The sequence below is a fragment of the Notechis scutatus genome, chromosome 3 (genome assembly GCF_049901735.1).
Source record: "Notechis scutatus isolate UNSWTSFEM ecotype Mainland chromosome 3, rNotScu1.2, whole genome shotgun sequence".
NCBI lineage: Eukaryota > Metazoa > Chordata > Lepidosauria > Squamata > Elapidae > Notechis > Notechis scutatus.
The window spans coordinates 19,701,236-19,720,692 of record NC_142011.1 but is presented as its reverse complement, the minus strand read 5'-3'; the positions used below and the strand labels follow the sequence as shown (position 1 = coordinate 19,720,692).

The 19,457-nt window shown below is 39.4% G+C and overlaps 1 protein-coding gene and 1 long non-coding RNA gene across 3 annotated transcripts in view; one reads left to right on the top strand and one right to left on the bottom strand.

The window, feature by feature from the left end:
• Positions 1-19,457, top strand: part of TSHZ2 (teashirt zinc finger homeobox 2) — a 416,498-nt gene that overhangs the window by 387,348 nt on the left and 9,693 nt on the right. The gene's annotated exons all lie outside the window — the stretch shown is intronic.
• Positions 13,967-19,457, bottom strand: part of LOC148131091 (uncharacterized) — a 40,170-nt gene continuing 34,679 nt past the window's right edge. The window contains exon 5 of the long non-coding RNA XR_015748438.1: positions 13,967-14,112. This is a non-coding gene — a long non-coding RNA (uncharacterized LOC148131091). The remainder of the gene's footprint in view (positions 14,113-19,457) is intronic.

Below are 19,457 nucleotides of genomic sequence, written 5' to 3'. Positions count from 1 at the left end.
CTCAGGCCGCTGGGAGGGCAAAAATGGCCTCCCCGAACTCTGGAGGCCCTCCAGAAGCTGGAAACAAGCCCATTTCCGGACTTCTGGTACTTCCGGGAGGGCCATTTCCCCCCTCCCAGAGCCTCTGTGCAGATCCTGCACTTACCTGCACTGAAAATGGGCCACGTACAGAGGAACCTGGGAAGGGAAGGGAGGGGTGGGCTGGGCCAACCAGTTGGTTCAAATACAGGTTCGGTGAACCAGATGCAAATTTAATATCCAGCTCATCCGAACCAGTAGAATTCCACCCCTGGGGATAGTCATTATATATTCCTTCTGTACCTCATGGCAACACTTAGATATTATAATTAAAAGCCCTTGTAAATTCTTTAACTTGTAAAGCACATTCATTAAACTTTATGTAAAGGAAGTGAAGGCAGTGGAGAGTTTTTTTTAAAAAAAAATGACTGCTGAAGGAAACATGGCATAAAGTCTTGCTATTTAAATTGTGTCAACAGGTAGACAGTAGGTGACAAAGAAATCAGTTTATTATATAGAAACTTTTTTTAAAAAATCAGATTTGAGTTTGGCACATGGGTAATTGCCAGAGTACTTTGAATTTAGAACATGTCCATCCTCCCCCCTGCCCCCCACATCTCCAAAAAGACCTGTCCCTAGTTTTGCATGTCAGCTTGTAAGTCTATAAAACAGTTTTCTACCAGCTGGAGGTCTAACATGCTACATGAATACATAACAGTGCCTAACCAAGAAGGTTTGTAATTCAGCAATTAGCTGTAATTAATGAACACAAAGTGAAGACTCATTTACAGTTTAAATTATCACATTAGCTCCTGTCACCCTCTATGTACACAAAACAGCAGGAATTCAATTATTTTTATTCTTCGGAGCTAATTTAAAATTTAAGGAATGCCATTACATGAAATAATAGGTAGAAAATGTAATAGAAAGCACTGGGAACAGTTGGCTGCCTGTGGATGGTGGGAGAGATTTTTGGTGGTGCTCTGGAATTATTTGCATGGTCTTTTGGGGTGACGTGTTTTTGCTTTGCGAGAAGCAAATCTTTGATGGGTTAGCATGGAGGCTCTAGTCGGTGCCTTTAAAATGAAAACTGAGCTTGGAGGCAGCGGAGTCATTAAGCATAATTGTAAAAGCAGTTGAAACAGATAATGCTGTTGATAGTAACATGTTGACAGCAGGGAAATGCTCCCAATATTATCCTTAATGGAACCGAGAACTCTGGTATCTGCACTGACTTTCCTTACACAATTCACCCTTCCGGACTAGCAAAACTAACAGCCCTTAAGTAACTGTCACTTTACAATCTGCCTCTACTTTAATGCTCTCACCTGAATGAGGGAGGAGAAAAAGCTTTTTCCTTTCATTTATTTATTTTTCTCTCCCCCTTTTGCTTTTAAGAATGTCAAGTTCCATATCTCCCCAGTGGCTGCTGGTGCTATCTTCTTCCAAAGAGATCAATTTAAAAATGTTCCAAACACACTCTCGGTATCAGTTCAAAAGCTTCCATATTTCTGCATTAGTACCATCGCTATGCCAATTTCCTTCCCTCTTTATTTCAGCTGTCTCAGTTTCTGGATTTTTTCTTTTGCTCTTTTAAGCCAGAACAGGCCAAGGGCTGGCCCAGTTATTCACTGGTGATCAGCTGCTGAAGTGAGCATTTCAGATAGACAGAGGGAAGGTTGAGATAAAAGGAGGAGGAGGGGGAGTCTATTAGGGTAATGTTGCTGTAATTAATGAAACCTGCCAGTAATTGCAAAGGTGGAAAGCTGTATAATATTATAATGATAGCCATCCGTTCCATGCAGCCTTGCCTCTCTCTCTCTCTCTCTTTCCCTCCTCTTTCCCTCCTGCCCTGGAATTCCCTTTTGCACAATCCCTTATCATCTCTGCGATATCAGACACTTAGCCGTGCAAATGTTCCTGACAGTCTTCTATGTCTTTGTCTTCCTAATTGGACAGTATAGAATTGTTTATGGATATTGAAGACATTTAGACCTCAGTTGGAGGTTGTTCAAAAATAGTTAGCAAAGTTGCCTTGGCCACATTGTCACAAATTCTTATGCCCTCTTTCAATTGCTTCCCTAAGATGTTTTAAATAAAATTAGCAATATAAAGTCTAATCCTAAACAGAGCGGATGGTCACTCTCTTTATACTCAAAGAGATTAGACCTTTTCTTGTTATCAGTAACATCTTTGGAAATAAATTGGCTCAGGCTGATGACTGTAGGCAGACAGGAACTCAATGCCAACCTGAAAATCAAATATTTTAATCTTGCTTAATATGACAATTGCTCATTTGGTGCCCCAGTTTGTTTTGTTGTTGTTGTTGTTGTTGTTGTTGTTGTTATTATTATTATTATTATTATTATTATTATTATTATTATTATTATTATTATTATTATTATTATTATTATTTAGGGGAGAGCAATAGATACCAGGGAAATAGAGTGGACTGAACAGCCCTGCAGCCACAGGACGGTACATGCCTCTCAAAGTTTCACTTTTTGCACAAAAATCACCAAGGCACATTTTCTGCAATTTCAAAGTGAGAAGGACAGCAAAATATTTTATTCCGTCGGTGATCGCAATTAAGATCCTATACGCACAGATAAATCCACTAAGTGATATAATTAAAATGAGGTTAACTTTCACCTCCAGAATTCTTTGGGGAAAGTGTAATGGGAAGGAGACAAACAAATCAAGAGGTCTAATTAAAGTCTTGCCCCTTTTTAAAGTGTCACACACATGACACATATTAAAAGGAATGGACTTCTATCATACATTTGCAACAGTGGTGGGATTCAATTTTTTTTACTACCAATTCTATGGGCATGGCTTGGTGGGTGTGGCAGGGAAAGGATACTGTAAAATCTCCCATCAGAGGTGGTATTTGCCGGTTCTCTGAACTACTCAAAATTTTCACTACCGGTTCTCCAGAACTGGTCAGAAGTTGCTGAATACCACCTCTGATTTGCAACCACCATCCTGATATGTTTGAGACACTTCCCATAATAGATACCCCTATATTTGAGGATGGTCAACTATATGATTTAGAGATCAATATCTGGTACAGCCCTTGCAAAACAATTGCCTTTATTTCCTTTTTCACACACACATCAACACATAAACACACACACCCAAGCACAGGGCAGAGGATGAAACTATTTGTCATGAATGAAAGCAAATATAAGTGTCCCAGGAAAATGTTGCAGGATCCAGTCATTACCCCAATCAACAACTAAAAAGCCCCACACAACCAGGCACCACATAAATATTACACATAGAATAGCCCAAAATACACATGAGAGAGAAGTTCCCTGAACTTCTGGTCCCAGTGACTGACCCAGATTGGATCCTGAAAATATTTGTATTATTATCCTCCAAATAGTTCCCTTTATGATGGAAAATAGAGGACAGATCACCTGGTGTCCAGCTTTCCATCCTTATTCTGCAGCTCTTCTGTACATAAATTGGTTCAAAGAGGAATGGACAAAGGCCACTCCCTTTGGGATCCTCCACGCTAACTATTCACAGCATTGTTCCCAGGAACTCTGGAAAGTTCTGAGTCTTTTGATCTATAAGCTCAAAAAATATACATAATATGAATATCAAATATCAGCCTGTGGTTGATATTTTTCTCTTTTCCTGCTTTTTCCTGTCTTTCTACCATTTTGCCAATTAACTGCTTTTGATCTTTCCTGATGTTTAATAAATAAACATCAAGGTATATATAGTTTTTTTGCTAGCTGAACTGAGTGGCGGGTGTGCTTGCTATGACCTAGATGTAGGGATTGAATGGGAATGTATGTGTGAGAGGAGGGAGGGAGGGGGGGAATTAAATTGTAAATTAACAGAGTAATTTCTCAACAAAAGGATTCTAGATCCAGCAAGGAACCAGGCCTATATTGTGAACTCTCCAAAGCACTCCAGTCAACCAAACATACCAATTTATTTCAGATGCTTGGTCAAGCATGCAGCTTTATTCATAGGGCTCACAGTCCACACGCTTCATGGATACTCTTATATCATCCTAATTAAGGAGCTTTTCCCTATACCTACAGAGCTAACAAAGTTTTTGAAAAGGACAGTAACATTGGGACCAGAAAAGCTCATGCTAGAAAATGATAAAGAACGTAGCATCTGGAACATGAAGTTGTAGATTCTCCTTAAAAAGCCTCTCAGAAGTTTTAGAGGTGCCACATTCAGAAAAGGCCCAAGTTAGGATAGTTTGGATGAAAAAAGGGTAGGTAACTTAACATTTTAAATAATTTTGAGGCTGAATTCCACAAATAGTAAGTTAATTCAAAATTCTGCTTTAGGAATTGTAAACTGTCTTTAGAATTAAGAATCAGAGTATTGTTTATACCAAGGATATAGAGCTACAATTGTAAGAGAGGTGGGTTAAAATATCTATCTATATCAACCTCTCTCTCTCTCTCTCTCCTCTATATATATCTTGTCCTAAAAACAAAGTCAGGCTTGGACTGCAATTGCAAAACAAAATGAAACAAAACAATGTTGTGCAGACAAAAACAAAACAAAACAGCATTGTTAGCCCTTTCAGGTAAACCAGACTGAGAAACTAAAGTTATGAATGATAACATTTTTATCAGTTTTATTTAATGTTACAGTAACAGAATCTTACAAGTCTGAATGCACCTCCACCTTACCTTCTTTTATCTTCCAGAGAAGTAGGGAGGGTCAAGTCTGAGATATTTTCTCAAATTACATTCCTTCTGTGGGCTCAGATTTCTCTTATCTGACTGTTGTCACTGTTGTGTCTCTTTCTCCTGTCCCTCAAGATATTCTTACTGCCCATTACAAGCATTTTAAGATTGCAAATAAATGCTTCTTTGCAATTGGACATGATTCTGAATTTGAAAAGAAAAACATTTTGTCGGTGCATCAGGTCACTGTATCTGCAGCAAAGATGTGTTAATAAACCTTGCTGAACTTTACCAAGGAAGAATTAAGTAAAGAAATGGAATGTCAGTAGATTCATGAGGAAAAGCCAGCATTAAATCATAATGATTATAATGATTTTCATTAAGATAATGAAAGCAGAAATGTAATATAGCAAGAATCGTGTTGTGCATGTGAACTCAAGGCAAATTTCATAAATCAGTGTTATTTTATGGAACATAGCTGTAAAATTGTTCTTAAAAATGGACTTTGCCCTGTTACAAAGGACCATGAAGTGATGTTGATGGAAAAGCATAATGAAGCTTAATTTGGTGGAATTTATACAACCTAAAACAGAGTAACAGGATGCAGGCATAATAATAATCCTGCAACGTGGCATAGAAGAGATGTGTCTGTTATTGTGATGGAATGTACACCTGGAGAATCAGCGGATAGGAGTTTTGGAAACCCACAGTTTTCCCAGAGAAAGACCCAGATTAAGAGATTTCAAAGTCCCAAACTATATGGGGGGAAAGGGGAAGAGGTTCAGGCCCAGGGTAGCCACATCTTATAATCTCTCAAGACATATCTAGTAGTTTACAAGTTGTGGCTTTTGCTTGGCAAGATTCTGTCTGTTAGGTGGAAGCAAATAAAGGATTGAACTTGAATAGCTTTTACTATGTCATCCTTGGGTTTGGACCTGAAATAAAGGATGAGGACCTAGACCAGGGGTAGGGAAACTTGGCTCTTTTATCACTTATGGACTTCATCTCCCAGAATTCCTGAGTGAGCCATAAAAGGTTCCCCATCCCTGGCCTACTGGTTTTTCAATTGTGGGGGGAAAATCAATTTTTGACTTGAATGGGACATATACAAATGTAATATACAAATGTATATGTCCTACATTTGTATATTAAACAGTCCCATTCAGGTCAAAAATTGATTTTTTAACTAAAAAACCAGTAGGCCAGGGATGGGGAACCTTTTATGGCTCACTCAGGAATTCTGGGAGATGAAGTCCATAAGCGATAAAAGAGCCAAGTTTCCCTACCGCTGACCTAGACTGAATGTTTGTCCTTGTAAAAAAAGAAAAAGAATGAAAATATGAGTGTTACTTAAAAACAAAACAGAATAAGGAATAGCTTTCTTGGATAATGAATCCAAATAAGCTAGCCAGTTTTTGGAACTTATTTTTTTTTTCAGATTTTTTTTGGGGGGGTCTTGTGGCAATCAAAACAAAGGCTGCAAAAACTACATTGTAACATTCATAGAGCATCACTCAAGGTGTATTTGCACCTATCTCCCTGGTGTCACCTCAGCAAGATAGACCATACCAGACCAATGCCAAATAATAGTAAGGTCAAAAATACTTTTATTGGAAGGAAAAGTAACAGATTCTTGAAGATAGAATGTATTTCATCCTTCCTCAATTTATTTTCCTGTGCACTAGGAAGGAGCTTGTCTGAGATGTTTTCTCGGATTATTTTCTTGGCCTGGGTTCAAGCCCCATTTATCTGACTTGATAGTGACTCTGAAAGGTGATCTGAAAGATGAAAATTTCATATGCCAAGCACCAGATTTTGAACAGCCAGAAAAAGAAACACTGGTGTGCAATATATGCAAAAATCCATATATGGGTCAAAGCATGGTCTGATAAACTAAATCAAGTATTTCAAAACAGAGACATGCTCATCCATGTTTGTAGATTGTACAAGGGCTAAAAATGGAAGATGCAGGTACTTTGGTGTGTTGATGATACTTTGGTAGAGTACACTATCCAGTGCATGGAGATGATGGGAAGGGGGCTGTGGTATAGATCCGGGGTCCCCAAACTTGGCAACTTTAAGACTTGTGGACTTCAACTCCCAGAATTCTCCAGCCAGCATATGCTGGCTGGAGAATTCTGGGAGTTGAAGTCCACAAGTCTTAAAGTTGCCAAGTTTGGAGACCTGTGGTATAGATCATCCCCCCATTCTCTCTCTTAGGGGGTAGAATAGAGAATAGTATTCTACTATTCTTAGGCATATAAATGGGTTTAAGATGGAATAACCAAAGCTTACTCCTTTTGGAACTGTCCATGCTAACTACCCATAGCATTGTTTCCAGGGGCCCTGAGAAATTCTATGCCTTTTGGTGTATCTCTTTTTTCCATCTAATTGTGGTCAATTCTCAGAGACTGGCTGAACAAGTCCCTTCAGTTTTATGGCAAGATTTTTCAGAAGTGGTTTGCCATTGCCTCCTTACTAAGGCTGAGAGAAAGTGACTGGCCCATGGTCACTCAGATAGCCTTGTGCCTAAAGCAGGACTAGAACTTGCAGTTTCTAACTGATGCCTTCACTGCTACACCAGATTGGCTCTTTTGATCTATCGCTCAAGAGATATACATCATATGAATAACATGAATATAAAATATCAGCTGGTAATTGATATTTCTCTTCCTCCATGCTTTTGTCTGTCTTTGTTCCATTTTGCCAATTAACTGCTTTTGATCTTTCCTGATGTTTAATAAATAAACATCAAGGTATATTTTTACTAGCTGAACTGAGTGACAGGTGTGCTTGCTGTGACCTAGATGTAGGGATTGACTGGGAATGATGGGTGCAAATTAAATTTGAATTTAGCAGAGTAATTTCCTAAGGTAAGGATTATTCTGGGTCCAGCAAAAAGAAAGGCCTCCATTGTGAGCACCCTAAAGCACTCCAGAAACTCAAATATGCCAATTTATTTCCAGTGTTCTGTCAAGGAAGCCTGTCACAATCCTGTCCCAATGCCTGGAGGGCGTACATGCCTTATATGAGGGGAAACCAACTGAACCCTCTTTACTACATGATATCCATTAACAAAAGATGGGACTTGTGATTATATGGTTACAACCAGCATCCTGGTTTTTTTTTTATCCCTCCCCTTATTCCTACCTGCCTACCTGTTGTTGTGGCATCACAATATTTGCCCAAGAATAGCTGTAGATTATGTTCACTGACTGTTAGTGCCTTGCATTGAATGTGCAAATAAACATGTATTATTATTGTTATGGTTACAGTCAGCAGATGTTTAGGCTAGATTTGGTATTTTTATGAGTCTTTCCCAAGGACCTGGAATAGGCAGATGTGGTTATTATTATTTTATAAAGCAGTTCTGTAATTATTCAGGTTTTCTTGATACAAATACAAAGTACAAGTCCTTCAATTCAGAGTCAAAGGAAACACAGGGCAAATGTGCCATTTTTATCATACCACTTTGGCTCAGGAATTCTGGGATTTGAAGTCCACGTGTCATAAAGGGTCATAGTTGCTCACCCCATTATATATGTATGTTTAGACATTTATTCTCTGGGGATTTTTAATTCTGCCTCACACTAAACAAGTAAGGTACATAAAATGACCTTTTAATAACAAACCTAAACAAATATTATTATTAGATAACAAACTCAGCCTATAGCACCATTCCTTAGAAGCAGGTGTATTTTTCTCAGAATATTGTGGATGGACAGTGTGCTAAGTAGCACTCTGTGAATCTTCTGCTGATTTCCACCCACCCCCCTACTCCCCACCCCCCCAAAAAATGTTGTCGTTCCAAGTTGAAGGTGGATTGTACATTGTTTTATCATACTGAGTAAATACACAAGTCTTGCAAAGCCACTTTCCACCCTGTAAAAGACAGGGGAGAAAACTGGCTCTTCTTACAGTGAAGATCAATAGGGGAAAAAATGGGGGGGGGGAACCAGGCAGAGGACAGGAAGCACTGCTCAGTTACAAAATGCAGGACAGGAAAGAAATCCTTCTGTGATCTTCAGTTCAAAGCATGAGAGGTTCCATTTAGTCTCTCGGTATAGATCAGTGTTTTTTAAACTCAGCAACTTTAAGATGCGTGAACTTCAATTCCCAGAATTCCCCAGTCAGCTTGGGAGTACTGGGAGTTGAAGTCCACACATCTTAAAGTTGCTGAAGCTAAGAAACACCAGTGTATATATATATCTGTAGGCATGGAAACCTCCCCCCCCCCCCACAGAAAACAAAACTTTCCTGTATTAACACAGTTCTGAAAAGTTTCTGACATCTTTTTTTCTAGCAATTCTCATGCAATCTACTGTAATGGAAGGCAGGTTGCAGGTTGATTGATTGAGATGGGCAGAAACCAAGCATCCACAATAATAAACATAGGCCTAAAAACAGTAAAAAAGAACATTTCCAACCTTCTGAAAATAAGTTTGAAAAATAGAATTGTCTTTTGCAGGGGAAGAAATTTCAGGAAATAGAATACCGTTTCAAGATTTAATTCAAACTATGATAGAAGTGCTCGTAAAAGATATTTCTGCTGTGAAGCTACCATGATTTTTTAAAACAGAAAATGTCTGCAGTCTTCACCTTTTTTTTTTCTCTAGCACTTAATTTCTCCTATATAAACTTCTCTTTCTTTCCCTAGTGATTTTTCAGGCAAATAGAAACACATAACTGAGGAGAACCACTTAACATGCTTCAATCTCAGGCTTGATTGCATGATCAAGGGGTTAATCAAAGGCCTGAAACAAATTAAACAGAAGGGGGGGGAGGAAACCCCTCTTGGATAATTATATATTCTTTCCACTTCTCTGTTGCCTTCCTTCAATCCACCGCAAATAACCAGGGAGGGGGTGTGGAAAGATGTGCTGTTCACATGAACTTCCTTGACCATACCTGCCCCTTTCAATGAGAAATTTCATTGCTATCCCTAGACTGCTATCACTACAGATCTAAAAATCTATAGAACTTTCCATGTTCCTTTATTTCTGCCAGTGGCAGAAAAGCAGGGACAAAAACAACTAATACCAAGAAACCTGGGAAGATGCTCGGTGTTCACTAAGTCCATTGTCCTACATGTAAAGGAAGTTCTGGATATTTCCATAACATCTTTTTCTCATTAAACCTCCTTTATCCCACATAGATGCTGTGAATTGCAAAGGCTGACTGAGAATTGTGGTCCAATTGACATGGAGAGGAACAGATTGAAAAAGCTAAAATGGGGGGAAAGGTACTTTGTGAATATATCAGGCAGTATCAGGAAGTTCAGGACCAAATCAGCATACGCATGGAATTAGAGCAGAATGATCAAGGGTGGGAGATAGTGCGGAAAGTATTATGTTTTAATGGTGGCGACGGCGCAGGGGTTTAGACTGGTACGGCAAGCTAACTACTGCTTGCTCCAGGAGTTCGATTCTGAGCAGATCAAGGTTGACTCAGCCTTCCATCCTTCCGAGGTCAGTAAAATGAGGACCCAGATTGTTGGGGGCAATACGCTGACTCTGTAAATCGCTTAGTGGGGGCTGTAAAGCACTATGAAGTGATATATAAGTCTAAGTGTTATTGCTATTGCTAACATTTAGTGTTCGTGCTGTCAGCAAGCCTAAGGATGGATGGATGGATGGGTGGGTGGGTGGGTGGGTGGGTGGGTAAGTAAGTAAGTAAGTAAGTAAGTAAGTAAGTAAGTAAGTAAGTAAATAAATAAATAAATAAATAAATAAATAAATAAATAAATAAATAAATAATAGGTGAGTGAGTGAAGGGCAGTGCCAGAAGGGAGGGAGGGAGAGAAGCTAGGAAGATGTGTAATACTTGAATTCAAGGACAGTGGTGGATTAAGGGGAATTATGGGGGAGAAAGACATTGTGCAGTTTGGCAAGTAGGCTAGTGTGCTAGCCCTATACAGGAGAAGAGGAAAGAGAAGGTGAGTCATAACAGCTATAACCAATTATACAGTTGGATTAGAAGGGACAAGAGCAGAGATCTCCAAACTTGGCAACTTTAAGACTTGTGGACTTCAACTCCCAGAATTCTCCAGCCAACCAGCTAGAATTCTGGGAGTTGAAGTCCACAAGTCTTCAAGTTGCCAAGTTTGGAGACATCTGCACTACAGATTCAGAAGGAACACTCCCACTCTAAGTTCTCAGGCTGTGAAAGAAACAGTGAGAGAATTGTACTTTGAGACTTGCAAGATTCTGTCAATGTAGCTTTACAGTAAACTAGAATTAGCTCATCTGGTCATATTTCCTGTCTGATGTACCTGGGAAAGCTGACAATAGCTAAAATGTCTTTGAAAAGACAAGAGCTTAAATCAAACACATTTGTGACATTTTTATTTCCATCTTTAAAAAATTGCAAGCGACAGTGATGGACTTTAGTTTTAAGTTCATCAACCTTACAGGAATGGTCATTTCACTTGTCTGAGTATCTGCTCCAAATTATTCCCCTTCCAAGTTGATAAGAAAGTGAGCATGATATAGTTGTATATATTTTTCCTACCATTACCTACCCTTCCAAAGAGGTTTAATATTGTTATGTCATCTTCTTATCCTATTGAGTCATACCTGTTTCTGTGAATCCTAACAAATTATAACAATATTTGAGGTAAGGTAGTTTAAAATGCAGACAATTGTTTCTTCAACAGCATGGGGAATTGATTTAAGGCAGAGGGGCTCAAGAACTACACACATCATTCAGTACACTAAGTTAACACCATTGAAATCCAATGGCAAAAATAGCAATAGCACTTAGACTTATATACCACTTCATTGTGCTTTTCAGTCCCCTCTAAGTGATTTACACATTCTGCATATTGCTCCCAACAATCTGGGTCCTCATTTTACAGACCTTGGAATGTTGGAAGGCTAATCGATTAGCCTAATCAGATCCTAAGCCAGTTAGGGTCGAACTCCTGGCTGTGGGCAGAGTTAGTCTGCAACGAGTGCAATACTGCATTTTAACCACTGTGCCACCATGGCCAAAAGGCTGAGTTATAGAGATATTATCCCCCAAACAATGAGTCATATGGGGCAAATATGTCTTTTGATAGGCTTCCTTTCCAATCCCAAAATTTAATTCCCCATAAAGAACAAATTAATTGAAAAAATATCCTGTTTGTTTCTTCGTAATGTTATGATATTTCCTACATCATCTGTAGGTCAGTGAAGAAGGCTGTGGCCTCTAATCCAAGGCAAAATTGACCTAAAGTCACTCTTCGCATAGCAACCACACTCATTGCACAATGGAGGTGCACTCCTACTATCCCAAGCCAATCCTTTGTAGGCTGGTGACAATGGTTTAGTGCTTCGCAATAAGATGTTTAGTAGCAATGTGAGCTGTAATCAGCTGAGATTTTGGTTGGGAAAAGACTATGGACATCAGGGGAAGATGCTTTATTCCAGTTAAAATTGAAGTTTCTGATCAAGGTAGCCTATTGTCACTGCCAACTGGGCTCTTTCTGAAAAGGCCCACCTTCCAGTTTTCCCCAACAAGGTATATGTACCACTACTGAATGCTCTTAATAGACTTTTAGTTTCCCATTGATTGGTTACCATGTTTCTCACAAAATAAGGCCGGGCTTTATTTATTTTTTTGAGCCCCGAAAAAACAGCTAGGCCGTCTTTTCGGGGGTGACTTAATTTCCTCCCCCACCTAGAGTGGCCCATACGCACGTACCTCTCCACGAGGCTGTTTCTATCGGCCAACAAAAGCTCCCTGAAGGCAGAGTTCCCAGCCGCTTCAGGGTGAGGCGTGGCTGCCTGTGTCCCCTCGCCATTAGGCAGTGTCTTTCGGGCGATGGAAGCTCCCCAAGGGCAGTCACCAGCCACTTTGATTGGCCGGTAGAAGCGGTCTCAGGATGAGTGCACACGCACACTCCCCTCTCTGCGAGGCCGTTTCTATCGGCCGATGAAAGCTCCCTGAAGACAGAGTCCCCAGCCGCTTTGGTGTGAGGCGTGGCTGCCCATGTCCCCTCGCCATTAGGCAGTGTCATTCAGGCAATGGAAGCTCCCCAAGGGCAGTCACCAGCCACTTCGATCGGCCGGTAGAAGCGGCCTCGTGGTGAGGGGAGTATGCATGTGCGCTTGCCCCGAGGCCGCTTCTACCAGCTGATCGAAGTGGCTGATGACTACCCTTGGGGAGCTTCCATCGGCTGATGTTCTATCGATAGATCGGGGTATTCTAACCTAGGCTACCTGCAGGGCCTTCCTATTGGTGAAGGCCGTATTGTTGGAGAAACATGGTAGATTATCGGTCCCCAAGCTATCGGTCCCCAAGCTCTGCAAATCAGCAGTAGAAGTGATAGGGAGGCAGGGAGTGGTGGATTTGAGTGTGTGTCCACTGCTTGTGCAAAGGAAGCTTCGTGTGCTTGCACACTCTCCTGCCACTTGCATGGCCCAGTTCCTAATGGGCTGTACACCAGTACAAAGTTGCAGACTGGGGGTTGGTCCCCTGAATTAGATAGGGTCATTGACACAGTGGGCATGAGTTCAGGCAGACTTGGAGAGAGAAGTAGAGGACAGTGGGGGCAGGTGTGCTATGGTCTATGGGGTTGTGAAGAGTTGGACACAACTTAGTGACTGAACATCCCATTTATATGCTACAGCATTCATCCCATCTCTCTCCACCCAATTTTTCTCCCTTATGTCTTTCACAAACTTCTGTGCTATGTAATTGCCAAATACCTACATCAAAAGCATAAATAAACCAAATAAATTCATTTACATTATTCATATTTTCTCTGTTTTCCTTCTCTTTTATTTATGCCTTAAACAACAGTAAATATCACAATAATAATAATAATAAAGAATGCCTGCAGGAGGCCAGAAGATGATCAAAAGGCTCTGATATAGAGCAATTCATGTTTCTTCTCTGCAATCGCTAACGAATCTTAACTTGAGCCATGTTATGTTCCCATGTGAGTGATAAGCAATGATTTATTATGAAGTGTCATGAAATCGGAATGCCGTACAGTGAGAAATGAGTGAATGGGAAATGCTTTCCCAGTTTCCCAGTCTCATTACTCAAAGATGCAGAATCCCTTTTCAAAGCCTAATTCCACTGGAGGTTTTTTTTACCAAGAAACTTGCTTTGCAATGGAAAATAAACTTTGATTGTAATCTCTCCCCCTCCACTACCCCAGAGTAGCCTTGCAGTCTGTTGGTTGAACAAAATATTCAGCTTGGATATTATATTAGAGATCTTTATGTGAATAATCATGCAGCTCATATGAACAATGAAGCATGTGAGCCAAGGAATTACAGATTTCAAATGAAGTGATATTTGTTTTTATTTAGTGCATTCTATATGCACTACTGTTTTGCCATCATAGAACTCCAGGGTACATGTACATGAGATTTCCAAGTTGTTTCCATCCAAGGACAGACAGCATCTCTTTTCTGCATCATGTGGCTTTAGTCTATGATTTAAAAATGTTTAAGAAAATGTAGAAGAACTCATAAATTACTTTGTGTCAGACCAGATTATTCATCTCTCTCATCCAGATTGGTATACTCTAGCTAGCATCATTTCTCCATCATTATCAGTAGGTCTACCTTATTATTAAAAAAAAAATCCAGATGAGGAAGATTAGATTTATTCACTTGGTTCTGTTTCTGCATGCAAAACATGCTAAATCTATTAGCCATGGTTTGGCCCCAATTCCAATTCAAACAATATAGGACTATTAAAAAAAGTATTTGTTTGATAACTAAACGCAACCTCCCATTTTAGAGGAAATATACCAAAAATTGCCAATTTTTTTTTGCCCTCGAAGGATGTATAGCAGTGATCCCCAACCTTTTTTATGCTGCGGCCCAGTACCGGCATCAGCTGGGCGCCGCGGCCCGGTACCGGCATCAGCTGGGCGCCGCCATCTTTTTTTGATGAAAAAGTGCTTCCGGTGACCTCACGGAAGCACTTTTTCATCAAGATAAGCGGCGCCAGCGCTCGGTGAGCTTTTCCGGGTAGAAATGGCTTTCTACCGGAAAAGCTCACGAAGCGCTGGCGCCGCCATTTTTTGATGAAAAAGTGCTTCCGGTGAGCTTTCTTCTTCTTCTTCTTCTTCTTCTTCTTCTTCTTCTTCTTCTTCTTCTTCTTCCTCCTCCTCCTCCTCCTCCTCCTCCTCCTCCTCCTTCTTCTTCTTCTTCTTCTTCTTCTTCTTCTTCTTCTTCTTCTTTCTCCTTCTTCCTTCTCCTTCTGCTTCTACTACTACTACTATTACTACTTTTACTTCTCCTACTTCTTCTTCTACTACTACTTCTACTTCTTCTACTACTCCTACTCCTCTTTTATCACTTTGAGTATTGAATGAGATACAAAATTCAGGTTCTTGCACTTCTTGTGGCCTCAACCATTTTCGTAAATGCTTTGTATGGTATAGAATCACAAAACATTTTCTCCAAATGAGTAAAACACTTCATGTGTGTGGACATGTGTGTGGAAGTGTGGGTTTCAATTCTCAGCCTTCCCCAGCTAGCTTGGGGAAACATCTAAAACTCTGATCTAGAGTTCCTGCACATTGACTAGTTTATAGGATTTGAAAGAATCCACTTGGTCCCATTACAGTATTGCAAATCATAGCAACTAGCCAAGTACAGGTGTAGCCAAGCATAATCCTGCTTCATGCAGAACCTGGAAAATCTGAAGGAGTCATTGTATATTTCCAGGGGTGGGATCCGACAGGGTTAACTACTAGTTTGGTCATTTATGAGGTTCGGTGATTTACGATGTGCTTCCCTGCACGCTGCATGGGCGCGCCTGTAAATTGTCATCAGCATGCTGTGTGCAGAGAAGCAGCCTTTCAAAAAGCCCTTTTTTCCTGCTTTTTTAACTGCAGCTGTGCCTTGCACAGCAGCCGAAGTTGAAAAAATCAGGAAATAAAGATCAGGTAAGAACCCAAGTAGACTGGGCAAAAACATCAGCAGACATAAAACCAGTTCTATGTCTGCTGCTCTTCAGAGCTACCGTTTCTACAGAGGTGGACAGAACTGGTAGAAACCCACCCTTGTATATTTGCTACCCTGTTAAAAAGTAGAAAGTGCTCTGGAGAGCATGAAATCAACCAAAGTGTAGCCTTTTCTTCTGCTTCATTTCCATCCGTATGTAGAGATGCTGAGATTCCCAACACAATTGTTGCTGTTCCTTCTCAAAGAAAGGTTGACATAATGTTTGTTAGGGTTTTGAGATTAACCCCTAGCATAGTATTGCAGCAGTAGTCAAGCCAGGAAGCCAAAGGAGAGTGGAAGGGCCCCAGAGTATACACACACTGAACACAAACACTGTTTGTAGTTTAAATAGTTTTTAATCCAGTTAGAGTTTAAGCATTGTCATTCAGTCCATTAAGTCATTCACAGTATTTCCATCCAGTAAAACTCACTAGTATAGTCCAAGTTAAGAGTCCTTGCAATATCTTTATCAGCCGATAAAGATATCTTCTCCTCCTCCGGTTTCACTCTCCAGAGAAACAAACGCTGGATATTCAGTAGAATTACGCAGTAAATCAGCAAACAGTAGCAAACGATAACAGTTCAGTCACAGGCACTCACAGTCAGTAATCACAGTTAGTCACAGCAACACACAGTTAGTCGCAGCAGCACACAGTTACAGCCAGTTCACAGTTACAGCCAGTAACAGTCAGACAGACAGTAAGCTTTCCAGCTTCTAATGCTTCCTTATATTGTAACTTCTAACCGCACCCTTAATCGGCTAATTGCCTGCTGCATTGTGCTTAAAGTGATAAGCACTTAAACCATGATATCTAAGTTTTATATATTTATTCACCCAAACCATATTTGGTATCAATGTTATACCTAACATACTCCCCTTTTGGGTGAAATAAATATATAATACCTTTACAATCTTATCCCATATTTTTCACAACTCTCCTGGTGCTTACTGGCACCTTGGGCTTTAGTAAAATTATCAGCTAAATTGTCCTCCGACATACAGTACTCTAGCTGAATCATCTTACTTCTTACAGATTGTCTCACGTTTAGGTATCTTAGATCTGTATGCTTGCTCCTTGTTTTTACTCCAATATTTGTGGCCATTTGAATTGCTGCCTGATTATCTTCATGTATAATTATAGGATAATCTACAGTTATACCTATATCAATTAACATTTGTTTATACATTATTAATTCTGTACATAACAATGATAAACAGGAGAATTCTGCCTCCATAGTAGACAAACTTATATGCTGTTGTCTTATTGACTTCCAGCCTATTAATGTATTACCCAGCATTATGGCTGTTCCTGAAGTCGACTTTCTAGTGTCTCTTTCTGATGCAAAACTAGCATCTGCATAAGCACTTAGAATTAAATCACCCTTTGGTTCTAAATACAATGAATAATTCATTGTCTTTTTAAGATATCTTAATATCCTCTTAGCTGCATTCCAGTGTCTTTCACATGGTGCAGAATTGAATCTAGCCAACTGATTCACGCAGTACGAAATATCTGGTCTAGACCAATTACTAATATAACTCAAACTACCAATTAAAGATTGATAAATCACCTTATCAAACTCAGGGCTTTGTACATCAGTGTTGCTAAACTCCTGACTCATTGGAGTCTTAGCTGGCTTACAAAGCTCCATCTTGTAATCTTTTAGTAATTTGCTTATCTTATCTTCCTGAGATATCTTATAACCTTTCCGTGTTTTCTTTATATTCAAACCGAGATACTTCTTTATCTCCCCTAATTGCTTGATCTTTATTTTCTTTCCTAATGATGCTATTATTTTATTTGCTTCATCATTAGTTTCAGTTATCAATGCAATGTCATCTGTGAATAGTAATAATAATGATACTTTCCCATTTGTCTCCCTCTTAAACAGACATGGATCGGCTAAACCAGCTTTAAATCCTATATTGTCTAGTTCCTTTACAATATACTGGTTCCATTCATAGCCTGATTGTTTAAGACCATAGAGGCTTTTCTTTAACAACCAACAATCATTATTATCCTTATTTTCACTTTTAATACCAACAGGTTTTTTCATATAAATAATATGTTTTAATGGGGCATGCAAGTAAGCAGTTTCCACATCTAGATGGTTAACTATATAGTTTTTACTAGCTGCCCACACTAAAGCTGTCCTCAAGGTTGCTGCCTTAAGACTAGGTGCAAACACCTCATCGTAGTCATTAGCATTCTGCCTAAAACCTTGGGCTACTAACCTTGCCTTATGGATTAAATTACCATCCTTATCTGTTCTTACCTTAAATATCCATTTGCAGCCAATGGATTTCTTTCCTACAGGTAATTTGGCATTTTCATACACCTTCATATCTCTTAATGAATTCAGTTCCTTATTCATTGCTGCATACCATTTTTCTTTTTCCTTAGTAGGATACTTTTTAATTTCTTCAACAGAATTAGGAACTTCATTAATCTGGCACACTGTGTTAGCCTGGTACCTATCAGGCGGTCTAGATACACGTGTAGTTCTTCTGGGAATTACAGGGCTTACAGGAGGACTTTGTTGAACTACTACCTGTTCATCTTCCTCATCCTGTTCAGCTATTGAATCTGTTTCTTCCTTTATGGGCACTATTTCATCCTGTATTTGTCTCTTTACCTTATTTTTAAAGTTACAGGGATAACTAATGGGATTTCTATAGGATTCAATAATTACATCTTTATTGGCATCCTGTTCTAATTTCTCCCATCCTTCATGTTCTAGAAATTGGGCACTAGCACTACATAACACTTTAGATGTGCCTTTCTCCCAAAATCTATATGCCCTATGGTTTGCCTGATAACCAACGAAGAAAAATCTTTTAGCTCTATGTTGCCCTTTTTTTCTGAGTTGTGCAGGAATATGCACCCATGCTGGTGCACCAAATGTGTGCAGGTAACTTAGATCAGGTTTCCTGCCATGCCATCTGGTAAATGGAATTTCACCTGTTGTTGTATTAACAACGTTGTTCAATATGTTATTAGCACACATTGTAGCCTCCCCCCACAAAGAATCAGGTAACCCAGAATCATTTAACATTGTTCTAACCATTGCCTGTAGTGTTTGGCCTCTTCTTTCAATAAAAGCATTATGTTCTGGCCTGTATGGAGCAGACTTCTTATGCTCTATTCCAGCTACCTTAAGTCTGTTCTGGAATTTGTTATTAATAAATTCCGTGCCATTATCTGTCACCAGGGTTATCAGTTGCCGTTTAGACTTTCTTTCAGCAAACCTAAGCCAATTGAAAAAATGTTGATATGTTTCAGTTTTGCTTTTCATTAAATAGCAAAACCCATATCTAGAATAATGGTCCATAATGCTCAGTATATATCTAGCACCCCCCATACTGGGTTTCTTTGGACCTATTATGTCTGCAAATACTACTTCTAAAGGTTCTTTTGTTTTGAAACCATTTAGCCTATTTGCAGGCAATACCTTGCTCTTATCTTCACAGCAAACATTACAACGCAAATATTTATCACAAGGTTTTAACCTTATTCCTTCAGATAACTCAACTGTACGTTTTAGCATTTTAAAATTTACATGCCCCAAACGCCTATGCAATAAATGGATACATTCTTCATGAGGCTTTATATTATTAAATACAGTTTGTGCCTCCCCTTTCTTACAATTATCTAAGACATATAATGTTCCATTTAAAGCTGCAGTTACCCTTTTGTTATCTTTTTCAATTATGCAATTATTATCTTTAAAAGTAATTACATAACCTAATTTATCTAATACCCTTACTGAAAGCAAATTAAACTTTAGTTGCGGTACATACAACATTTTTATATCC